This window comes from Herpailurus yagouaroundi, unplaced genomic scaffold, assembly GCF_014898765.1.
Source record: "Herpailurus yagouaroundi ecotype Mexico unplaced genomic scaffold, PumYag 184, whole genome shotgun sequence".
In the NCBI taxonomy this organism is placed as follows: Eukaryota; Metazoa; Chordata; class Mammalia; order Carnivora; family Felidae; genus Herpailurus; species Herpailurus yagouaroundi.
In genome coordinates this window covers 3395424-3420741 of record NW_024412415.1, presented here as the reverse complement: position 1 = coordinate 3420741, position 25318 = coordinate 3395424, and the positions used below count along the sequence as shown (strand labels likewise).

The 25318-nt window shown below is 36.0% G+C and overlaps 1 long non-coding RNA gene across 1 annotated transcript in view; it reads left to right on the top strand.

Annotated features, from left to right (window-relative positions):
- Window positions 1-25318, top strand: part of LOC121041466 (uncharacterized) — a 94609-nt gene that overhangs the window by 3480 nt on the left and 65811 nt on the right. The window contains exon 3 of the long non-coding RNA XR_005795750.1: window positions 24743-24783. This is a non-coding gene — a long non-coding RNA (uncharacterized LOC121041466). The remainder of the gene's footprint in view (window positions 1-24742; window positions 24784-25318) is intronic.

The window sequence follows — 25318 nt, the reverse complement described above, 5'->3', positions numbered from 1 at the left end:
AAATAAATAAACGTTGAAAAAAAAAATTAAAAAAAAAAAAAAGCTGTGGGAAGTTTGAATTACGGGCATATTTACATGGAACTGCAGGATTAACTAGACTGGTGATCCATTTTAGTTGAACAGATGTTTTATGTATTACTGATTTATTGTTTATATTAACTATTTTTTCTTGCAAATTTTAATTTAAATTTTAATTAGTTAAAATATGGTACAATATTGATGGCAATCGAATTCAGTGATTCATCACCTACATACAACACCCAGTGCTCTTTAGTACCCATCACCCATCTAGCCCATACCCCACCCACCTCCCTTCACCAACCCTCAGTTTTTTCTCTGTCTTTAAGAGTCTCTCATAGTTTCTCTCTCTCTCCTTCTCCAGCTCCCATTGCATTTGTCCATTTGTTTTGTTTCTTAAATTTCACATAGGAGTGAAATCATATGGTATTTGTCTGTCTCTGACTGAATTAATTTCACTTAGCATAATAGAGTCTAGCTCCATCCATGGCATTGCAAATGGTAAGATTCCATTCTTTTTGATGGCCGAGTAATATTCCATTACATATACCACGTCATCTTTATCTCATCAGTCATCATTCAACGGACATTTGGGCTCTCTCCAGAGCTGGCAATTGTTAATAGTGCTCTTATCAACATTGGGCTGCATGTACCTCTTCGAATCTGTATCTTTGTATCCTTTGGGCAAATACCTAGTAGTGCAATTATTGGATCATATGGGATTTCTATTTTTAACTTGTGAGGCAACTCCACACTCTTTTCCAGAGTGGCTGCACCAGTTTGCATTCCCACCAACAGTGCAAAAATGTTCCCCTTTCTCCACATCCTCACCAACACCTGTTGCTTCTTGTGTTGTTAATTTTAGCCATTCTGACAGGTGAGAGCGGTATCTCATCATGGCTTTGATTTGTATGATGGCTTTGATGTGATTTCCCTGATGAGTGACGTTGAGTATCTTTTCATGTGTCTGTTAGCCATCTGGATGTCTTCTTTGGAAAAGTGTCTAGTCACGTCTTCTGCTCATTTCTTCACTGGATGATTTGTTTTTTGGGTGCCGAGTTTGCAAAGTTTTGTTTTGTTTTATAGATTTTGGATACTAATCCTTCATCAAGTATGTCATTTGCAAGTATCTTCTCCCACTCTGTGGGTTGCCTTTTAGTTTTGTTGATTTACATGAACTATTTTTAAAGGTAGAACACTTCAAAGTCAGGGAGAGAGTGTAACAGAAATGAAACAAAAAGTTATTCTATACAGTAGCAGCTGGGGGTTTATAACCGAATATGATATGGCTTACCTTGGGAGAATAAAAGATGTGCGGAAGCTTTTAGCAATGCATGGTTCTGTGTAACTTTTTTTTTCCAGTATCTTTGTTCCTGTTCAAATAAAGGTGCTCTTTAAAGGTCCTTTGCAAAAAGCTGATCTAGTTACTTGAAATGTTGCATTTTCTAAGACCACAACAGACATGATTTTAAAGATTCTGAGCCAAAGAATGGAAAGAAATATGGTGGAAAATAGTGAACAAGAGAAAAGGAAGATTCAGAGTAGCATTGAATGATACGACCCAATTGTGCCTCGAAGTCACTGTGTTCGGCTGAAGAAAGTGTGCAGGTCCTTGTTTTCAAGCCACCAAACTTCCCTGTCTCGAAGGCTGAGTGATTGGGGTCACCACAGTGTAACACTTCAAAATGCTCATCTCGTTTGGTTGAAATATCCTCTTAGAAACTCACTAATTCTTTTGGGTCAGGGTTAAAGTACATATGACAGCACTGTTACTGACCAGAGAATTATCAGACCCCAAAAGATGTAATTGCTAGCAATGTGAGGGGCGGCAGGAGGTAGAGATGATTTTTTTTTTAAATCCCATTTCAAAAATGGCTATACCTTTCTCACCTTGACAGGGAAAGTAGATCTTCTTGAAATGCTTCAACTGGCTGCTTTGTCTGGGTGACTATGAACACCTGAAGACAAAAACCTTCCCGATCCCTATAGCTGTTTCCGTTAACTCCTTGAAAACCAAATAATGTGTGCGCTCAGCTGCTGAACTGTTTTAATGAGGTGCCACTGATTTTAATGGGGCAAAAAGATGGATGATTTACACCAGATGTCCATAAGGGCCATTCGGGGATTGCTTTGCTGGACACATAGTACATCATGTTGCTCGTTGAATTCTTAAGGGGTTAACTTGACCTTTCCCTTTAACACAGCACTAAAAATAATGTAATTTCCATTCTCGGTGTCTCTTTTATTTATATAGAAAAGCTTCATGACAAACCCATCAGGCCTCTGAGAGCAAGTTTCTCATTTATGTCTTTGCCATCCATAAACCCCAGTGGGTGATTTTGAAAGTGAGAATAGACACTGGTGGATGCTTCACTCATGAGCATGAACCGGGCTTTTATTATCAACACTTCAGGCATTGAATCATTCCAGGATGAAAGGTATTATTTTCTGAAGATTGCTGGTCAGTGTTGTATGCCTCATCTGTGAAAAAGTGTTTCAGCTCAGATAATCAATACTCTTGCCCCTTGAAGTATGAAAATAAAATTTAAAACAAAGAGAGTGAAACATAAACCTTCTTTGAAACATAACATCACAAGCATTATGTAACATTATTGTTCCTTATTTTCCAGATTTTGGTGGTAATATATGCTGCACCATTTAAGTTATCAAATAGTAAGATATCGTAGAATTTATAAAATGGAAACTCGACTGACATTTATCAGGATTCTTCAGAACATTTTCTGCTTAAAAACGGGGAACCAAAGTTCTGAGTGTTAACGTTTTGCCTCTTGCTTGGGCCCAACAACTAGATTTGCATTCTACCCTTGGTCCTGATGCATTGCTTCAACTCCTCACAAAAATAAAAGAACTTATTTATTTGCCGGTTATCCTGGCCTTTGCATCAAGAAAAGATTCATCTTTGGCTGTCTATTTCCTTTGAAAATCAGATAGTAGAATGGATTGAAAAAGAAATCCAGAAACTCAAATGCTTATAACAATCATCCAACTGTGCAGGCACATTGTAGGAGATGTAAAGGTTGACCAAATGATAATCCGTCACTTCTATTTTTGTTTCTTCTGTGTTTTTAGGGTTTACCTATCATTTTGGACTCTGGATGAGGAATTTCTTACCGCCTTCAAAGTAGTATAGCAATGTCCACATAGCCAAAAACAAACAAAAAAACCCATGTTTATCTTGTTGCAATTTTGTCTATTAAGATTTTTTTTAGGTCTATGTATTCGATATTTTTTTTTTAATTTTTTTTTTCAACGTTTATTTATTTTTGGGACAGAGAGAGACAGAGCATGAACGGGCGAGGGGCAGAGAGAGAGGGAGACACAGAATCGGAAACAGGCTCCAGGCTCCCAGCCGTCAGCCCAGAGCCTGACGCGGGGCTCGAACCCACAGACCGCGAGATCGTGACCTGGCTGAAGTTGGACGCTTAACCGACTGCGCCACCCAGGCGCCCCTCGATATTTTTTTTAATACGGAACAATTTATAATGAGATTGTTTCCTTAAAAATCTTGTACAAGCAAAATAAAATGAAATAAAAAAATACCCCGCTGAGGACCAGATATCCCTCCCCTTTTGTTTCTCTGATATTATAGATTGTAGGTTTTTGTTTGAGGGCTAATAGATTTCTCTTTTTAGTCTCAATGTAGTATTTACTTCTAATGGGAGTTTGCTAGTTAATCAAGCACAATGAACTACTTTTTAAGAAAAAATTTTAATGTTTATTTTTGAGCAAGAGAGAGAGAGAGAGAGAGCGCTAGCAGAGGAAGAGCAGAGAGAGAGGAGACACAGAATCTGAGGTGGGCTCCAGGCTCTGAACTTTCAGCACAGAGCCCCATGTGGGACTCAAACTCATGAACCGTGAGATCATGACCTGAGCCGAAGTTGGATGCTTAACTGACTAAGCCACCCAGGTGCCCCAGAACTCCTTTCACTTTTGCCCAATGTATTACTTCACTGTTGAAGTACAAAAAGTTTTCATTATGTTAGCAATCTCATTTCACCAATTACTTGTTTGTATTCAGATGAAAAGGATGTGAACTTTGTTACCAATTATATTTAGTGGCCTTACTTAGTTTTCCTATCTTTGGTATCATGTATATATATGTATATATATCTATGTGACCATATAATGCTGTGTTAATGCAAGCTAAAGTTTTGCAAAATTTTGCTTTATAGGCCTAAACCTACCTCCATTTCTTGTAAAATTTTGATCAGATTGTAAGTATACAGTAACATTAAGGACAAAAGTGACCCCGAATGTCCAGCTGACCTTATATATTCACTCATCGAGAGGTAGGGAACCCTTGAAACTGGACTGGCCTTGTTAAGCTGTAATTTTTGTTTTCAGTAGAATACAATAGAACTAATAGCATGCCTGTTCTGAGTCTAAGCCTCTGGAAGTCTTATATATACATGTGTGTGTGTATATATATATATATATATATATATATATATATATATGTATGTATGTATATGTGTATATGTATATATGTGTATGTATATATATACACGTATACATGTATATATACACATATATACACACATGTATATGTGTACATATGTACACATATACATATATATACATAAATATGTATACATATACACAAATATCTGTTCTCTCTTTCACTCCTCTGCCTATACCAAGAGAGTACACCTGGAATAACCTGCTGGATGATGAGATCCACATGGCTCAGTCACCAACATTGTCCCATCAGCCATGTTAGTGAGGCAAACCTAGACCAGAAGAACTACCCAGGTGAATCCAGCATAATGGGTTAGAGCCCCAAGCCAGTGGGTTAGAAACACACAATATCATAATCCAAGCACAGTGCTTCTTAAAGCTTATTCATCATGTGTTTTGCTATATTGCAATAGCTTTAGATTCAAATAGATTTGGGTTTAAATAAACTTAGATTCATATGGCTTCCAAAGAAAAGACTGGACATAATTATACTCAACATTGAACTACCTATATGGTATATGGAGCTTTGGACCCACCTGAACCTGTTGGCTTTTGCTCTACTGTGCTCTCTTCTGGGTTTATAATTTATCTGCCAAGTACACTCTTTTAAATGACCGTGTATCATTTTCTCTTCTCTAGAGTCCGTTATTAGTGTCCACAAAGGGTTAGTAAAGACAAAGAAGGAAGAATTTCCTTGCAAGCCCTTCTTATTCTTGGAGTAGTAATTCCCAATATTTTATAATTAAAACAGATTGTTTTCTGCTTTTGGTTTTGCTGTGTTATTTTTATCCACACACAGCTGTGTGGTATCCTTTTTATAAAATTACATGAACTAATATCTGGAAACATTGAGAGCACTGGACAGTTTTTGATATTGAGTAAGAAACTCTCGGTTGTCACAAACTTCTATGGGAGAAGTATTTATTTGGGAGGCTGAACTACTCAGTGTTACAGGGGCAAACAACGCAAAAATTCCAGTTTATTAAGCAAAAACTGAATTATAACAATCCTCATAATGTTAATTTATCCCCAAAAGATTTCCCTGACTAGCTGGATAAGGAATATCTAACTGCTTTGCACTTCTATAATAGGTCTTTGCTCCCATTTGTTTTGGAATGTGTTGTGAATAAGAAGGAGTTTTAAATTATAAGCAGTCAAGAAACAAATGTCTTTTCTTATCTCTTTTGCTATCTAACATTCTCATGTACCATTTCCTTTCCAAATTTTCTTATGTTAAAGATAAAAGCTTCAGGAACAATGACATCATTTCTGTGCAATCAAAAAATGTATTTATTCCCTCCCTAAAAGAATAGCAAACAAAATCTTATAATTGACTCTACCATACCTCAAGTCTAAGAATATTAGTCTTATCTCTTTGAATCTTTTCACAATCTTAATATTATATACCTCATGATTAAACTATGTTTAACAAGCAATGTATTAGCTTTAATAATGAAGGAAAAAGGAAATGGCTTAAGTAACTGCACACATGAATAGCGAGAAAAGAAATTTGTGTAGAGGCCACAGTCCTTGTTTTTAGATTTGTTGATGAGGACTTAAGTAGTATTGATAACTTTCTTCCACTTTTCATGTTTTCTTTGCTTTCAGCCAATACCTCATTTAATTGGTACTTTTTATCCTGTTGGGTGTCCACCATCTTTGTTCCCGAAGAACTATAGCTTTTGATGGCACTGCTTCTTTGTGACGCTAATACAACTTTCTGTGATGAGAGAAGTGTTCTACATCTGCACTTTCCAGTATGGTGGCTACTGGCCACATGTAGCTATTGAATGTTTGAAATAAGACTAATGAGGTGGAGAAACCGAATTTTATTTGTTAATTAAATCTTAAATAGACACTTTTTTTTTTTTAAATTTTTTTTCAACGTTTATTTATTTTTGGGACAGAGAGAGACAGAGCATGAACGGGCGAGGGGCAGAGAGAGAGGGAGACACAGAATCGGAAACAGGCTCCAGGCTCCGAGCCATCAGCCCAGAGCCTGACGCGGGGCTCGAACTCACGGACCGCGAGATCGTGACCTGGCTGAAGTCAGACACTTAACCGACTGCGCCACCCAGGCGCCCCTTAAATAGACACTTTTTAGACAATATAGCTTCAGTAGTCTTTCATTTACTTTAACCCACATCTAGAAATACCTGAAGGCACTCCAGAAGATCACTTGGCTTCTATTTCTGTTTAATACTGGTTTGAGAGTCTTCTAGGTCCTCTTAGACGATATAATTAGTTTGTTGTAAGGTGTATGACACATGATAAGTCTACTCCAATATTTTTATCTCCCTAATACTTAGGATTTTATCTTCTATTTTAAGTCAAGAGACTGAGGGCATTTCATCCTAATTTGCAGTGAATCTGTCTTATAATTTAGCTACACTGACTAGGGAATCAATTAATGTCTACTTCCAGTTACTCAAATAAGCAAATTTATTTCATAAAGTAATATCAGTTCAAAATCTGTTTCCTCCTCCTATTACGATCTGAATCTATTTCCACATATACTCTCAAACATCAGATATCTCCAAATATCAAATGTCTCAAAATAAAGTAGCAAAGGTCCAAAATTCACTTGGGGTACAGCCTTTTTTTTGAGTTTTATTTTCTGATTTCTCTGTGAGAACTGCTGGATTGCAGATTTTTGTTTGGAAGATGGTAAAGGAGGGACGCATGTGTGTGGTGGCTGGGGCAGTAGGGCATGTAGAAAAACAGATTTCCTCTTAAGAGATCACCACTTCAGAAAAAGCAAGTAATGAGCCTCCAAGGAATACTGGACTTTAACTGTGTTTAACTTGCCTTCCAACCCATGTTTGTCTCCATTTCCTTGAAATGCTCTTGTCTGAATCCCATTCTGTTACCAGTTTCATTAGTAGTCAAGATTTTTATTTTTTGCAAGAAACAAAAACTGGTCCTGATAAACTTAGACAGGAAGAAACTTTACAGATATCAGAATCAACTGAATGGCTGGAGGAATAGTCAAGGTTAAGGTACAGTCAGGATCCCATGACCAGTTGCTAGTGTCAACATCATTGGGCATTTCCTGCCAAAGCTGCTGCTTCTGTACCCCTGGGCACTCATGGCCATGTCATTGAACTCTCTCTCTCTCTTTTTTGTAATGAACATTTTATTTAGAATGGTTTTATTGATGAAGGGATACAAACGTTCGATCCTTAATTGTTTCTATATTTTTGTTTTTGTTTTTTGATGTACGAAAGTTCTGTTATTCCAATACCATTTCTTGTAAAGACTTTCCTTTCTCCATCAAACTATCCTTGCTTCTCTATCAAACCAAGATTGGATGAGTGTATTTGCGTGGACCCACATCTAGTCTCTCTATTCTGTTCCATTGATCTATGTGTCTACTTTTGTTCAAGAGTACCACACTCTCTTGATTACAACAGCTTAGAGCAAACTTTGAAGTTTTGGAATGTCAGTCTTCCAAATTTGTCCTCCTTCCTCAGTGTTATGTTGTCTATTCTTGGTCTTTTACCTTTCTGTATAAACTTTAGAATTTGCTTGTTGGGTCTGCCAGGTAGCTTGCTGTGATTTTGATTGGGATTGTGTTAAATATAGGGGTCAAGTGGAGAAGATGAATATCTTGTTAGAGTCTTCTAAAGTAAACTTGGAATATCTCCCCATTTATTTAGATTTTTAAAATTTCTTTAGTGGTTTGTAGTATTCTGGATGCAGACCCGTATATATTTTTAGGCTTATATCTGTGTACTTTAATTTCTGGTACTATTGTGAATGGTAGTTGGCTTTTAATTTCAAAATTGAGTTGGTTATTGCTAGTATATAGGAAAGTAATTAACTTTTGCATATTGTACAAGTCCACTGTAGTTATTATTCTTGTTCCTCTAGTTCAGGTGCTTCTTCTTACTGGCCCCCAACTTCTTTTGAGATTTTTCCTTTGTCTTGGTTTTCAGTAATTAGAATATTACATACCTCTGTGTGTGTGTGTGTTTGTGTGTGTGTGTGTGTGTGTGTGTGTGTGTGTTTTGTATATATCCTGCTTTGTGTTCTCTGAGCTTTCTGGATCTGTGCTTTTGTGTCTATGATTTGTTTTGGAAAGTCCTTAGCCACTATTACTTAAAATACTTTTGCTTATTATCTTTTTTATTTCTTTCTTGTGCCCCAATTATGCAAATGCCACACTTTTTGAAGTTGTCTCACAAATCTTACATGTCCGTTCTCCTCCCTGATGCCTGCTGTTCCCTTTTTCTCTTTGCATTTTAGTTTGGAAAATGTCTATCAATCTCTCTTCATGCTCTCTGATTCTTTCCTCAGCTCTGTCATGTCTACTGAAGAACGCATTGAAGGCTTTCTTTGCTACATCTTTTTATTTCTAATTTTTTTTTTAATTTCTTAGTGTTTCCATATCCCTGCTTATATTGCTTATCTCTTTTTTCATGTTGTCTACATTTTCCATTAGAGCACTGCACATATTAAATGGGTATTGAGGAGGGCACCTGTTGGGATGAGCACTGGGTGTTGTATGGAAACCAATTTGACAATAAATTTCATATTAAAAAAACCCCAAAAAATGTGATTGCAATTATCAGAGTCATATTGGAGTCCGACTCTAATACTTTTTCCTCTTTGGACTGTTTTCTCTTGTCTTTTGACATACCTTTTCATTTTTTGTGGGAAGTCTGACATGTTGAGTCAGGAGTCAGGAACTGAAATAAGCCTTTAGTGTAGGATTTATGTTAATCTGACTAGGACGTGGGTCATGTTAATGTTTTTTGTGGGGTCAAAGGCTTCAGATTCCTTTTCTGTCCTTCTTTGTGTCTTTCCATGTGACTTAGGGCTTCCCTAAGTTCTCCTCCTCAGAGAGAGTATGTGTCTCGCAGCTTTTTGAGTTGTAATCTGTTATTTTATCTCTGTGGTTGTGAATTGTGGGGGAGAGGGAATATTCTATATTCTGCAAGTTATCTTTCAATCAGTTAGTGGGCCTGTGTCCCAAGGCCATGGCCCTCACAAGTATTTCTCCACTAGGATAGCTTTTATCCTCTGCCCCCTGTTCTCTTCCCTGGCTGTATCAGTGGGTGATATGGGAAGGCTAGAGTGGGAAGAATTCCCTTCCTCCATCCAAAAAAAAGGCTCCAGCAAAGTCTTTTCTTCTGGAAAGTGGGTTTTTGTTATGGGGAAGGCTTCTGGAGAATGCTCTGGATGTATTCCTCAATGATCTCTCTTCTCTTCTCCTTGCCAAAGCCAAGAGGGAATCTTTCTCAGAACTCTACCATGAGAACCTGATAGGGTTTCTGGCGGCAAAGCAAACAAAAGTGTGGGAGCTTCCCTAAAACTGTGGCTCCTACAAGTTTCTCACTTTCATAGTAGCCTCAGACCCAGTCTCTGGCAATTGGCCGAAATTGTCATTTAAGTTCCTAGCAGTTTATGGCACAACAGACCTCAGCTGTGATGATTTGGATGTGCCTTCAGATTTTGGTGTGGCTGTTTGCCACAAGACCTTAGTTCTCTGGTGGGTCTGAGAAATACCCCTGATTTTCACTTGTCCAGCTTTTTCTTGTCGTAAGGACAGCATGGAGACCCCCAAGCTTTTTTCCATGGAAGAATTGAAACCCCAAGTTCCTGATGGAACTCTTGGATCCACTGAAATAATTTCTAATGTTTTTGGCTGATCTGTCACTTTCTCAATATTCATAGTTCTCCCTTTTAGCAGGCTTCTCTGACAGCAGAGAACTAAGCTGTGCCTCTCACACGCAAGATCTCTTTGAAAGAACAAAACTACCTTGTGTCTGTGTGTACCAAATATGTGATGCCGTAATTTGAAGGCTGTTTTTCCAATTGAGCGTATACCATTAAATTTGTGTAATTAGAATTCTAGGTATCTTATACATACTGAGTGATATTTTGGAACATTTAAGATGTCATTCTCCAACCTGACCAATCGTAAGTTGCTTGTCATTTCTTTTAGGACACAGGCCAATGTTATTCCCTGATCTGGTGCTACCTCTGTATGGCCTCATTGATGATGCCTCCCTCGTTCAATAACTTCTACATTAGACTAGGTCTACCTGATATATACTTTTACAGAAACTTGTATATATATTTGGGGGGCAATATTGCATCTGTAATAAGTTATTAAATTATCATGTAATTCTTTCTTTGATATCTGCCTCTCCCGTTGAATATACACGCCAGGAGGTCAGGCACGGCCAGTCTTGTTCACTGTTGTATTCTTTGCACCAGCAGAATCTTGGAAGACATTTTTCATGTGCATGAATTATGAGTGAATTCAATCTTCATTTTCATTTCATGGCAAAGTGAATCCTTGATTTGTGCTTGAGGATGAGAAGCATAGAGAGGCATGAATGACACCACTAGGGGTTCTTGAGGAGAAAACTAGGAGCAAGAATTTAGTTTGAGTAATAATATATAATTTCTCCCCTTGAGAAACCCAGAAATATTTGTAATATTTTATTTTCTGCAGTTTTACAGATGTGGGCATGACTTGCTTTCTTTGGATACCCAAGAAAAGGATAAACTGGTGAATTCAGGGATGCTCAGCTTAAAACAGTAGTAAAAATATGATTATTGTTATTATTGACTAGCTAATCTTTTCTCTTTAAGTTTCTCAGTGATAGCAGTGAAGCGTTTGAAAAATTCCTCAAAACCACTGACAACAGAATGATTCTCTGGGTGAGTTTGGTGATCACATTGAGTCTCCTGAGGTCATTTTAGGACTTCAAATTTGAAGACGGCCTTCAGTGACCACTTCTGACACTTCACTTACTTGTGGGGTGAGCTATGGCCACACAATTATCTTCTCAATAACACCTAACATAAAAGGTTTATTAGGTAGAGATTTAAACTCATTAAACTCATCAAATAATTACATGGTACTCAGTGTGTTCTCATGTATTATCACATTCAATTTTCAAAAGAATTCCATTGAGTAGGCATCTTTTCCATTGTTCACAAATAACAAAACTGGTTTAGGATGATTGAGTAACTTAGCCGTGATCGTAGAGTTAACTTAGTGCCACAGAGAGGGTCTGAACCTGTTTTCTAACATCATCGAGGTTGTAAGCCTCATTTTGTGAACAGCTTTGTGGTCATTGTCAGTACCCATGGCAGTTTTGAAATTACTTTCTTTTTTTTGGCACTGCTTTTCACACTTAAAATCTCTTTAAAGATTGATAACATTACACCTGGTAATTCATTAAGCAACAACACAAATTAATAGTTTTTGTGCCAGATTTTATAATGATTTTCTGAACCTCAGTCCAAAGAAAGAATTCCCTACCTCCAACACCAAAGTTCTCAAAAAAATGTACGTTAAACAAACAAACAAAAAAACCCATGGAAACGTGTAGGATATCAAAGTTCTTAAAGCAGCTGTTATGCATAGAAAGTGAGCACACTTTATAGCAGTTTTTAGTATCTGTTCCAGCTGCAAATGTGCAATATAATCTGAAAATTATACAGAGTAGTATTCATTTAAATGTGTAAACTTTATTGACAAGAAGACAGCTTCAAAAGAAATAGTAAGAGCACATTGTGTCAATTTTGTTTGAAGGGATTTCTTGGTAAATAAGGGCAAGAACAGAGCATGATAACTTATATGACATTCTAAATTGCATTTCAGGGCATCCAGCCAATTCTGCAACTTGCATAGCATGAATAAGAAAGCAATTTGGTCTAATTAGAACACAAGACAATCTTAATAAACATGTTATGTATTGATATTCATATATATATGATGTGAATGTGTATTATTAGATACACTTGTTACACACACACTCACACACACACTGATATACAGAGCTTGTTTTTGTTCTAAGAAAAAACAAGTGACAATGCAGGTGATTCTGGGCAAACCATTAACGGAAAAAATGTGAAGTTTATTCCCTACAGGAACTAATGGCCCAGGGTCCACTTTATATATAACTATTTTCACATTGAGAAATTTACCTTCTATTAGTTTAGCAACAAGACTATTTCCCCTTGTGCATATATTAAGATAATCATAATTTCTACTTAGTATTGCGAATTATATCGCTAGGTTTTTTCATACTTGGATACGGTAGAAATAATGTATTATCTATTCCTTGAAAACTACAGAATTCACCAAGAAACTAACTGAACCTGGGTTTTGAGGTTATTGGTCTATGCTAGTTTTTCGTCTTGTACCACTTTTTTTTCAGAGGTGTATTTATTTCCTTTGGGTTTCAAACATATTAGCCTATACGTTTTTGGATATTTTCATTATTTTAAAAGTGCTTTTTTAAAATCTGGAGTAATTTTCTTTATATAATTTGAATTTCCTTTATTTGCATGCTCTCTTTTTTGTTTAATCTGTCTTACAAGAGGTTCATCTTATTTTAAGTACCAGCTTTGTGTTTTATGAGTATTCTCTATTGCTTTTTTTTTGTTCTGTATTTTATTGAGTTTTCTTTTATCTTTATTGTTTCCTTCTCCTTTGTCGTTTTTAGTTTTGTTCTGTACCTATTGTTCAAACTTTTTGATCAGAATGCTTAGATCCATTTTATTTTGTCTTTCCAATTTTTCTGCATTATGTATCACAGATTTTGGATTATGTAGTTTTTACTGTTTAATCTTAAATATTTTATTATTTCTTTTGTATTTCCTTTTAAATACAGAGAAGCACATTACTTATGTATCACATATATAGAATTTTTAGCTAGTCCTTTGTTATTTTATTGTACTGTCTTCAGAGAATATGACCTACATGATTTCATCCTCTGTAATTTATTGAAGCTTCCTTTATGGCTAAATACAGGAATGATTTTTATAAATGTTAAATATATATATATGTTGTAAAATATACATTCTCTGTTTAAGTGAATACATTTTTTAAATGAATATACTTTTAAAAATATAATGGTTTGGCATTATTAGCTGATTATTTATTCATTCATTTATTCATTCATTCATTCAACCATGTCATGGTTCCCTTTGCTGTACAGAAACTTTATTTAAAATTTTAAATTACAAAATAGTTAACCTACAGTATTATATTAGTTTCAGGTGTACAATGCAGTGATTCCACAATTTCACGCATCATCCAGTGCCCGTGGTGAAAAGTGCTCTCCTAATCCCCATCAACTATTTCACCCAGCCCCCCAACCACCTCCCTTCTTTAGTCACTGATCACTGATTTCTTCTTCATGGTTAAGAGTCTGTTTCTTGGGTTGTTTCTCTTTTGTTCTCTTTGCTTGTTTGTTTTGTTTCTTAAATTCCACACGAGTGATATCATATGGGATTTGTCATTTTCTTACTGCCTTCTTTTGCTTAGCATTATACTCTTTAGCTCTATCCGTGTCATTGCAAATGGCAAGATTTCATTCTTTTTTACGGCTGCATAATATTTCATTGTGTATATATACCACCTCTGTATCCATTCATCTATCAATGGACACTTGGGCTGCTATTGTAAAAAAAAATGCTGCTATAAACATAAGAATGCATGTTGCCCTTTGAATTAGTGTTTTTGTATTTTGGGGGCAAATAGCCAGTAGTGAAATTACTGGATTGTAGGACAGCTTTATTTTTAATTGTTTGAGGAACCTCCATACTGTTCTCCAGAGTGGTTGCACCCCACCATGAGTGCCAGAGGGTTCCCTTCTCCACATCCTTGCTAACACCTGTCATTTCTTGTGTTGATTGATTTAGCCTCTTTAAAAAGAATATATTAAAATCAACAACAACAATTGTTTTTTTCTACTTTTACCTGTGAATTTGTTAGTTTTTGCTTTATATATCTTTAGATAATACTGTGAGTTGCAGACATGTTAGTTTCTCTCTATGTAGTACCTCTTGCATTTGGAGTAGTGTTTTTTTGGGGGGGGTGGCGCTTAAAGTTCTCTTTTGTCAGAAATAAGGATTATTACCTTAGCTTTCTGTTTGTTTACACTTGTCTGACACCTTATTTCCATCCTTCAGCTGTCAACTTTTTCATATTATTAAAGTGTGTACCTTGTCAGTGCTTCTCAAAACAGCTCTGGTGAAGGACCAGGTTTTCTAAATTTACTATTCTATTTCCCTTGTACTTTTGTTAAATGCAGTAAACACGGTTTTCTAGAATAGAAACTAAAAAAGAGTCATACAAAATACATGACTACCTTTTAACTATTAAACTCAATAGACAAGAAATTTCCATGTCAAATTTCTATAAAACATTTTATTTATTTATTTTTTTTTTCAACGTTTTTATTTATTTTTGGGACAGAGAGAGACAGAGCATGAACGGGGGAGGGGCAGAGAGAGAGAGGGAGACACAGAATCGGAAACAGGCTCCAGGCTCCGAGCCATCAGCCCAGAGCCTGACGCGGGGCTCGAACTCACGGACCGCGAGATCGTGACCTGGTTGAAGTCGGACGCTTAACCGACTGCGCCACCCAGGCGCCCCTCTATAAAACATTTTAAATGGCCTCTATTTCTTCACTAATTTTGTCATAGGATGGTAACAAATAGGTTACAGACCAATATTATGCTTCAGAACATACTTTCAGTAGCCCCATTGTAGGCAAATATTGTTAGATCTTAGTTGTTTTTTTTTTAATCTGTCTTAATTGGTGATCTTTCTTAATTGGTGAGTTTAATCTGTTTAATTTTATTGTAATTACTGTTAAGATTTATTTCTCCTACCTAATGTCATATTTTTTATTTACTGTTTTTTTCTCACTATGGATATAAACAGTATCAATTCAGACTGATACGTGTAAGTTCTATTTGTAATTCAGATACCACAGTAATTTTGCTGATGTGATATTTCTGAAATAGTGAATAATCTTGGGTAAAATTCTGAAAAAAAAAAAACAAAGCATATTGATTCCTTGAAACTATAAACATATCTTGAAACTATGCAGAAATACTTGGTTTATAAAAAGTTATATTCTGGGTTAGATAATTACACAAATATGTAGTAGAATATTAGCATGTCATTTAGAAAAGAAAAATTAATTTTGTGGGATTGTTCTGTGTATTATAGAACATGCATTACCTCTGGCTTCTGCCTCTGAAATGCCAACAGTAACTCCCCATTATTGTGGTAATCAAATACACCCTCACAAATTTCCAAAAGACCTCTTTAGGGAATGCATTACTTTCATTTAAAAAAAAGTTTTAATGTGTATTTATTTTTGAGAGAGAGAGAGAGAGCAGAGAGGGAGGGAGACACAGAATCTGAAGCAGGCTCCAGGCTTTGGGCTGTCAGCACAGAGTCTGATACGGGGCTCAAACTCAAGGATGATGAGAACATGACCTGAGCCCAAGTCAGATGCTTAATCCACTGAGCCACCCAGGCACCCTGGGAATGTGTTACTTTTATTGAAAACAGTAGCCCTGAGAGGTGGCACCGAACTTGAACTAGATCAATTGCAGTCCTTCTCCCCGGATATCAGACAGGCACTGTGCAAGCTGTGAGGAGGATTGTGGAGACCATCAGTAGTATGGTCTCTGCTTCCTGGAATGGTTAGTTTGTAACAAGACAGATTAAAACTGACACACAGAAGGAGAAGCAACAGATAGAACTAGACTACACTGATATTTCCCTGCTTTCCCCTCCACTTAGTGATATTTCTTTTTCTTTTTTTTTTTTTTTTTTTTGCTGTAGCTAGTTCTGGTTGGGTTTTTCTACTTGCTACTAAAATAATCCTAAGTGAATCTAGGTACTTAATTGTGCATTATTATTTTACATCATGTATAATCGGTTATTGTTATAATATCCTGGAAGGAACTGAATAAAAGCGATGTTCAATAAAGGCAAAAGAATGAGACTAACAGCAAACAGAAAGTCATTTTTACGGTTGTGCTAGATTAAACTCTAAAAATAAATTCCCAGGAACACTTAGTAGGTGAAGATGAAGGTTTGTACCTGTACTTTTAAAATGAAAATAGATTTGGTATAGAAATTGTGTACTAATTTTAAATAGTAACCAAGAATAGGTATTCAAGGATGACTAAAACATTATATCTGTTCCATGTAAATTCTTTTCTTGAAAATGGAAAGCTAGGGCATTTACTTCTCACACAAATTTTAATAGGTGTTATTAAGTGCTCTCTGGCAAGGCCAGTGTTTTCACTGGAAGTGGCTGCCTTGTTATATAGTAGATGCTTCCAGGTATGATACCAGCGTGTATCAGAATTTTGTCTTGGATCCAACTTTGGTATGGAAAATCTGCAGAAAAGATTTGCGTTATAAAGAATGTTTCTTTACATAGAGATCAGCTGTAAAACGTGTGCTAGAATGTCTAATAATGCACCCCTTCAAAACAAGGAAATGCTAACGAACTCTATAAGTAACTCTATGTCTTGTGTTGTTTCTCCAGTAGAGTATGGTGCACATTATCTCTGGCTGACAATCAACTGTAGTTAGAGATAGAGGACATGGATATTAGAATTTAAGGGGGAGGGAGAAAAAAAGATGTAGTGGGATAATCATTTAAAGGAAACTTATGAATAAATTCATAACATATTCTCACTTTATGTTTTTAAAAGTCTGTAATATTCAGATACATGTAAATGTTGATTTGTGAAGACTGCAGAGTGAAAAAACAAAGGCTGGCATATTCATTTCTTGGTTAATTTCCATTTATCCTTTTTCCTTTTACTGAACTTGCCCTTTATTACTGAGAACCAGCCGTCCCCCAGCTCTTCCCTGGTCTCCTGACCCATGATGATTCTCCTGACTTCATTTGCTGGTCCACTTGGCCTGGATCTGTAGGTCAAACTTTAAGAATTGGCACGCATAGGATCAAAAGAAAAGTTACATAAATAATACGTATCAGAGTGGGGGCTCAAAATCCAGCCCTCCTTGGTGCCAAGGCCTTTGTAACAGCTGCTACTACTGCCCTTTCCATCCTTAATGCTACGATGTCTTACAGACTCTTCAAAATAAGAGCTGAATGTCCATTTTTATCTTTTTCATAGAGCAGAATAAAACATCTGACCTATGATAGGAAACAACATATTTTAGAGTAAGGGAATGATATTGTCTGGTTTTTTTTTTTTTTTTTGAATGCACACTTTAGTAAGATATTTTTGATGTTGATTCATAATCAAGAATCTGACTCTACACACGTATGCACTCTTCTTATTTACCCGGAAATTTATTAATACTATGAAATGAAAGCATTGGATGGTAGAAAAAATTCCTTCATTTGTGCAGCAATTGTTTGAGACATAGAAGGACTAATATTCTTAGAATATTACTCAGTAATCTTTAAATGCTTAGTAAGTAAGCTTTTTAAAACGCCAATTAAACAGGAACAAAAACAGGAGTACTGTAGGATTTATACACCTTAAAAGTAGTAAAATGGTTGGCAATTATCAAATTTAATTATTGGAAAGCAAAGCAAATAATTTTAGTATGAAATTTGATGGAAAGTACTTTTTTCCTTTTATCAGATCATTTGCCTCTCTATCCGATCCAATGAAAGCACCTCCTCTTTTCTTCATTGTGTGTTACACAGGCCTTAAAGTCTTGAAAAAAAATCTGGAATTCTTGAATACAATCTGTAAGTTACGATCTCATTCTTCAACAGTATTAAGTTGCAGGATGCATTTCAGTGTTTTGCTAATTAACTTCAGCAATTTTATTGCTGTTATTATGGTAATATACAGTTATTTATAATATTGCATTATAACTCTATTTGTCGTTAATAGTCAGAAATGATATAGATCAATAAAACTTCTATATTGTTTGCATGTCTGCATTATTTAAAATGTAATAAGTTAGGAAAAAATAATGGTGAAATATTTTTGATGACACACCCCTTTCTTCAAGAGATATGTTGGAAACTCTATGTCAGAAAGCAGAACCCATGTTTCGGTCGTGTAAGATTAGAGTAGAAAAAGCTTTCAGGAATAAATATTATGAAAAATTAAAGTGTCTAATGAGACTGGCAGGATGACCAACCCAACTGTCTTCTCATCTTTAAATTTCATGGTATCTTTTAAATGGATTGCTATATCTTATTTCCAACAGTTTTTAACTAGTTTGTTTCCAAGCTACTATTGAGCATTTAACATTATAGATAGAAACATCATCAGAACACTTGGAAACAGCACCTTTGACAAGGCACCTGAGTTTGTAAAATTATTTCCTGCGATACTGCATATAAATGAAAAACATGAAATAAGTAGTTGAAAATCTATCTAAAGTATGTGATTAACATTGACCAATAATATGACTCTTTCGATTCCAAGATTTTAATCTTATTTTTCAGTAAATAGTATTTGTTTCTGGAATCATCTAGACAGTCATCTTAACCCTCTACTTTGTTCGAATCAGTGCTACCTTAATATATTCACCTGTGTGTGTGCGTGTGTGTGATCAAAAACAAAGCTCCTTGCAAATATTCTGAGAAAATCTATCCATCTCTTTGAAATAGTCTTACTTGAATCATTTTACCCTGGAAAAATAATGAGATAGAATTATATTTCAGTTGTTATTTCTTTTGAAAAGTCGGTTATAGGTATAAGAAAAGTTTCAAGAAGATTCCAAAGTCTTATCATTCTATCTCCAAAAAGGACTTAACTTCCCATCTAATCTAGATAGTCCATAACAGAGTCTTCTACGTCTCTATCACATATTCTGTGCCATTGTTTTGTATATTTACGTTCTCTCTCTGCTTTATGTATGTATGTATGTATGTATGTATGTAAAAGTTTATGTGTATTTACTTGCTTTTTGACTCTCATCTCCATTAGACTGAGTGTCATGGAGGCATGAACTCTCCAATCTTCTGTGTTTCCGGTACCTCACCTAGAGACTAGAATGTAAGGCAAGGATCTTTGTCTGCTTTGCTTGCTGCTATATCCCTAGCATGTAGAATAGGGAATGTCATAATTTAAAAAAAAATGTCATGGTGATGAATAGAATGGGCATTTGGTAACTATTTCTTGAATGAATATATTAAATTATTCCTCTGATTGAAGATTTTATTTCTGGACAGTGTTTCTAAGTATGGATTGTGCCCAGATTTTGGTTGTTCAGATAGTAGCAACATGTTAGTTTTGCAAAGCAGTGCTGCAGGCCTGTCAATCTTGAGCCGGATGTGCTTTTGTAAAGCACTGCATTCAGAAATCAAATTCCCCCTTTTTTTTTTTTTTTTTTAGAAACTTTAAATTATGATCTGTAGAGGTAGAAGGCTTTTCCAGAAGAAAACATTTTTCAGGGGAAGCCATCTGTGGGCCTTGATTCATGAACTGAGTTGAAGAAAACTAACTGCATCTAATATACTCTACTTACTGGTAAAAGGCAACAGTTCACAAGCTCTTATCTATTGTCCATATCCTTGAGAGAATCTGAGGAAGAAAGTGGGGGAAGAAGAAGTTCTAGCTGTTTCCAGGCTTAGAGTTTCTGTGTCCTCACCAGGCATTTTCTGTATTCCCAGAAAGGTTATGGGCTGGGATGGTGGGCATAATTATGACAATTCTCCAATTTAATAGTAAGAGTTTTCTTTGAGGGAGAAACTTTAATTATTTGGTGATGATAGAAGATTTTATGAGAATACACTCACTGATTTAGAATTGTCCTTTGTATTAATGCCAGGTAATAGATGAGAAACTTCAGCATAACATTAAAATTAATTGGCTCTTAAAACTATGCCCACATGACCAACGATTATTGCATCTTTGTGTCAAGAAGAACATGGCTCAAAATAATAATTTGGGGTAAAAAAAAATACACTGTTGCCTTCTTTTCCCCTGCTCTCTGCCCTTTTAACTCTTTGAAAAACCTCTTTCTCTGGAACTTGAATGGTTATTTTTCCCTGGTAGCAATGGGTCTAGAAGAGAGGAGGTGAATGGCTAGAAATGGGAATGGGGAAAATGAAGGAGGAAGGAAAAAAATAATTTCTCTCCTAAAAAACACCCAGAACTGGGGCGCCTGGGTGGCGCAGTCGGTTAAGCGTCCGACTTCAGCTCAGGTCATGATCTCGCGGTCCGTGAGTTCGAGCCCCGCGTCAGGCTCTGGGCTGACGGCTCAGAGCCTGGAGCCTGCTTCTGATTCTGTGTCTCCCTCTCTCTCTGCCCCTCCCCCGTTCATGCTCTGTCTCTCTCTGTCCCCCCGCCCCAAAAATAAATAAATAAAGTATCACTTAAAAAAAAAAAAACAAAAACACCCAGAAGGATAATTTAGTTGATTTCAATGGATTATGGGTTATCTGCCTACTTAATCTCACCTTCCCCCGGCTCCCCAATTCACTCACACTCCTGAATATTTTTTGAAAACAATGAAAGGAAAATGCATGTTGAATATATACCAAGTCAAGTTATGTTGATGTTTTCCTTTCTTCATTTCTGTAACCGATTTTGGCACCTTAATACAATGATGATAGCATGCAAATCTTTACAGAATAACCTAGTTATGATTCCTACAATAAATAATTCCCATATCCATCACTTTTAAGCATCGTCACAAAGAGTGGAGTGTAGCAATGTGCCCTTATGTTTCTTATTTTCCAGATCAATCTGTTTTTCTTAATTTTAATTTATAATCAGCACAACTGAAGCTTCCTAATCATATCAGACATGCCAATCCTTTCAGAAGCAAATCTGATTTAACATCAAGGATCCTGGCTTGTGTTCACGAAAGAGTTTTTCTCCCACTGCTCTCCAGAAGTTTTTGTTGGTACTTAACACGTTTACACAGCTGAAATTCAAACCAGTTTCCTAATACTTGGTGGACAAAAATCTCTCTCCGTGGTGCCAGGTAATCTATCCAGTCAGCATAGCAGAAGGTGCACCCAGGCAGGTGATGCTGGAGTTTCCTTTTGTAGTTTTGGTAGAGAGGAAGAAAATCAAATATGCACACAAAAGGAGATTGCTCTTGAAAAAAGTCTGGAATAAAATAGAAGATACTGCTTGGAGGATGGAGATGCGTTTACCTTGAGCTTTAAACAGATGCATGCGGAAGGATAGAACATAAGCTTTTTGTCCAATTTTGTTTTGCATTTCAGGACAGTTTAACCTAACGAATACCACTGATCCTATCTTAAGGGATACACAATTTTGCAAGAGGGGGCTTTGTGGGTATTTTTAGCCTATAAAACAGATAGCAAATAAGCTCTCCTTGCTAGCTGCAAGCTGGAGCGTGTGTCAGGCTTCACTAGGCACACAAGGCTCTGATTTTGTATCATTAAAGACTCATTATCTCTTTTAACTTCTGTTGAAAGCATTCATCCATAGCTCTAGCTACTACTGAAACAATAGAGGTTCCTAGCCCAGTAATAATGCTTCCCCCCACCCCCAACCCCCAGCTTAAAGAGCCTTTAAAGGATGGATTGGCTTCTGCAATGCAGAAACAAAAAGCTACTGCCCAGGAAAATATGACAGGTTATTTCTGTAAGTAACTTCAATTTTAAGGAGTGGAGGAAAATCGTCTGATCTGAGTTTCTCAGAGCTGGGAGTCTGAGTATACCTGCATGCTAAGTTTCTATTGGGGAAATATTACATTTTCCAAAGGAGAATGGCATGTCTTACTTATGTTTAGTCTCAAAGAGAAAAATAGTTTAATAAGAATGAAACGGGCTTGGTGTATTGATCTTGCCAATTTGTTTGGTATTAATATATATTTGGCAGGGAGGTAACTCTCCATTGAATTCAACAGTGGATTATATGAACAGTAATTTCTACATTTACCGGCTTTGTTTACACTTTCATTATACCTCTACTGCATTATCTGATGCCTTCATACAGTTTTCAATCTTATAGCCACTTTAATCTCCTCCTGCACTCAGCATATCTGAGTGAGTTTGTTGGCATAAGGGAATTTTGAAGGTTATATTACAGTACATGAATCAACAGAAAATGAAATGCACTGGAGACACGATCAGCCAGTTTTAATTCATTGCAGAAAGTTATAGATACCAAAATGCATTTAATGTAATCTGATCTCTTTATTCAGTCCTGAATTTACGAGCAATTCACCAGGAGTCAAATGACAACTTTGTTTTAAAAATAGTAGTCTATATCGGATGCCATTTTAATATATCTCTGACATATTTACATTTAAAGAGTAGGGAAAAGTGGAATCTTGGAACATAAATTTCTCTTTTCATAGAAAAGAAAAGCCTGAGAAAGATGCTACTTTTGTTCATTGAAACATTATTTGTCATTGTAACATAGGTTGGGTTGATGATAACTGTTAAATAAATCTGGCTCATCTGTATAGCTGGTAAGCAGATTAGAAGCCCCCTAGATTACTGTGCATTTCCTTTTAAGGAGCAGCAACATAGCGTCATTGTGCTCAGGTCTATAAAAAAACATTTTATGTCAGTAAGCCTGCTCTTTGCCTAGAATGATCAAATGTTCTTGGTTCAGGCTGGTCAACAAAAAGCTATGGACAGTGGCTTCCAGACTATTTCCAGAGCAGCAACACAAATGGATGTTAAACATCAGTCAATTATTGTCTGGTTAGAAGATGTGATCTTTCACTTGGGGTCCTAAGTCATTTTTGGTAATGCTGACCCCATGAAATCCCTCGTCTTACCTGTGAAGAGATAAAGTAACCCCCTATCATTCATATTTGAGACCTCTCCTTTCTCACACACCATAACACTGGCGTTTAAGTGGAAGGGTAAATGTGGGAATACTACTTGCTATTTTTATCTCAACATACAAAATTTGTAATTCATTCCAAAGCAAACAAAATTTCTTTTTTCGTGTCTCAAAAAATTTCTTACTCTCTCTATAGAAAAATTTCTTACTCTATTTTATTAAGCCCAAAGGAATAAATCATGTTTTTGCAACTGGTACATTAACAATATCTTAGCTTGCCAAATGTGGGAATTATTATTATGCAAATAAGAGATAGTACTTACAGACTATAAATGTATTTTCTATGTGTATATTAGTTATAAATATAATTATATAAATAATGTGCTTTTGTTAAGTATGTGAATTAAAATTTAGGCTTCCTGCCAAATTTTATGTAATAACAATGGCATTCGGATAGTGTTCAATTTGAGGAATTGGTCTAATAGATCAATTTTGTAAGTAGAACTAAATTCTGCATTACTTTAGACTTGCAGCATTCGTAGGAAACATTTCTTAACCAGAGTCAAATGGCGAGTTTTTATTTAAGAGATGTAAATTTCCATTCCAAGAATGCTGCAAACCCAAAATGGACCCCATTCAAATACTTTTGTTTCATTTTATTCTGGAAAATAATGAAATGGTGCTAGATGTCCTTTGTGTCCTTTAGAAGTAGATCATACGGTTGGGAGAAGAGCAAAAAGAGTTGATGCATCAGAGGGGGAAGAGTTTGTTTTTAGAATCAGTGGCCAGATGACCTAAAATTTTTGGTTCACAGAAATCAGGAGTAAAATCAACTTATTAGGATCCTCCCCTGACAGTCTGTCCAAATAGACTCATACCCCTTGAGGGAAAGCTTGATACAATCCAGTTTAAATGAAGTAACAAAAAACGGTTTCACCATTTCCTTTGAAAGGGTGACTTTTCCAGAGTCAAAACCACCATCAGTGTTAAAAAATACTTCTTAATACACAGCCCAAGTATTTCCTCCCACAATTTCATTCAATTGCTCCATTTCTTCTGTGTTCCGTTCCCAAACTGGTTGACTGGCCTTACCTTCCCTCAGTTTTCATCCATTCAAGCTACATTTCGTTCTTTGTGTGTTCACGGTGGTTCAATTCCTCTTCTCAAAGGTATTATTTATTTATTTTTTCGCTTTTAACTTTTTTTTGTAGTTTTGCTAAATTTGTGATGGCGTTTTAATTATGTTCTTTAAATGGTAGGAAGAAAGAGGATTTTCTAGCTTGTGAACACTGAATCTCTACTTAAATAGCCCAACTTGTGATGCCTAGGAAAATCAAATAAACGGGAAGTTTTTCAGTTTTAACAAACTGTTGCAACTTTTCCTTTTGAATATTCACCTAGTTTGAATTTTCCAGGATAAATCTTGAGTGATCTCTGTTTTCTCTACCTGTGCAACTTATCTTGGTTATGTTCTGCCAAATAGAATGAGAATTTTATATTATTGATCTTTGTTCCTCTGAGCTATCTTTTGATGATCTTAAGAATTACTTCAACTATATTTAAATTACAAAATGAATACAACAAAATACATACTTGATAGAAAAATAGAAGCATAACACCATCTTTGGGTATAATCTTAAAAATAATAAATGACTTAAGTTGTCATTATCTGTGTTCATAGAATCTTGAGATGAAGGGGCGAAAGCATTTGTCATTAAAAATGATTTTCTTTTATTTCCAGGCGAGAAGAATGCTGTGCTGTTGGAATAGAATAATTGAAAGGTAAGGTTTGTGATGGGGAACCATGAGGATGGAGTCTTAAGCCACAGTCTGGAGGAGGATGTACCTTTCACTTGGAAGCTAGGGCTTAGAACATAGAAAAGGGTATTAGCGGAGGATGAGTCTCTGTAATCCACTTACACTATTCCAAAGCTCAAATCAACAATCTCCCACACCATCTATGTCTCGCATTCTTTCCTCCTCCCGAGCAGCATCTTTCTCATGTCTATCTTTGCAAGTGTGCTTCTAAGGGAGTAAGATTTTATCCTTTCTATGAAAGTTCAAATTTTAATGAGCGTTTACAGATAAAAAGACTTCAAGGTTTCAGGTATGCAGAAGATACCTCTAAATAAGTTGTTACTTGCCTAGATAATTCCAAGGTTCTTAGGGGTAGAGTCAATTCACCTAACCCATCCAAATGTCAGTTGTCTTCCAAATGTTCAAAATCATTTAGATACAACAGGATAATATTTTGGAAATCTCAGAAATGTGATAGAACTGATCTAAGTGCATGAAACCAGTGATGCAAATTGGCAAG